Genomic DNA, 1,104 nt, shown 5'->3' on the forward strand with positions numbered 1-1,104 from the left:
AAACGATCTGCGTATGAATGTTCGTAAACAATTTTATTTATAAAGCCCCAGTCTGAAAACAACTCAAATGTCCATCAACTTGAGACTAGAGAAAGAAATTTTCCGTGTCATGAAATACATTCAGCAAGTTACAAGAAAGAACTAATGGTGTATGTGATAGGGAGAAGGAACCTCCCAGGCGTTACGCTAAGCAAAAGAATCCACGGTCGTCACTGTGTAATTCAAGGACAGTCCAAAACTAATCTGTGGGGATGGAAATCGACGTGTGGCTGGGGGTGGAGAAAGTTACTCGGGGGACATGAGGGAACTTGCCGGGCTGATGAAAATGTTCTGTATCTTGTTTTGGGTGCCGGTTCCAAGAGTATAGACAACTGTCAAAATCTATCGAGCCGAACACCTAAGATCACTGCACCTTGCTGTGTGCCAATTACATCTCAGTTAAAACAAAGTCATCGGCAAATTGGAGTCTCCAGGTCTAGGATGACAGATGCAGAGCCTACCTACCGCTATTTCTGCTTCTGCTCCCATGGCAGACATTATTAATCGATTTCAGCATTCTGTGCCTGGGGCGTCAGTGGCGCTTCAACATACGTCACAGCGTGGCTGTGCGAGTGCCACAATCAGTCCACCCACATGGTAGGAGCCAAAGCCAAGGGAACGATATTGCTGCTCCTGTGACCCTTGACTTGTTTCTCTGGTTTGGGGACGCCTGGGGACATGAAAAAAAAATTTTTTTTTAATAAAAATGTAAATTCCATTACAGAGAAGGGTTACAGTAGTTCATATCCCACTTTCCTACTCCCACCGCTACTCCACTTGATCTTAGCCAAAAGGCCGAGAAGCGATTACTCCCACTGCTAGGGCCAAGGGATGTATTTCCTTCTCTTCTGTTGTCCCAGGTACAAATCTAACATACCAGCGTGGATCCTGTTTCTCACTCTTCCACGCATTTTTCTCGGTTACTAACGGCTTTCATCGCTTCCTATTTTTAAAAAAAAATTTTTTTTTTAACGTTTATTTATTTTTGAGACAGAGAGAGACAAAGCATGAATGGGGGAGGGTCAGAGAGAGGGAGACACAGAATCCGAAACAGGCTCCAGGCTC

The 1,104-nt window shown here is 44.5% G+C and overlaps 1 pseudogene; it reads right to left on the reverse strand.

Annotated features, from left to right (window-relative positions):
• Nucleotides 1–631: 631 nt before the first annotated feature.
• On the reverse strand, nucleotides 632–846 carry LOC132680010 (U2 spliceosomal RNA; annotated as a pseudogene).
• Between the last annotated feature and the right edge of the window lie 258 nt (nucleotides 847–1,104).

The sequence above is a fragment of the Panthera onca genome, chromosome A2, assembly GCF_046562875.1.
Source record: "Panthera onca isolate mPanOnc1 chromosome A2, mPanOnc1 haplotype 2, whole genome shotgun sequence".
Taxonomy (NCBI): domain Eukaryota; kingdom Metazoa; phylum Chordata; class Mammalia; order Carnivora; family Felidae; genus Panthera; species Panthera onca.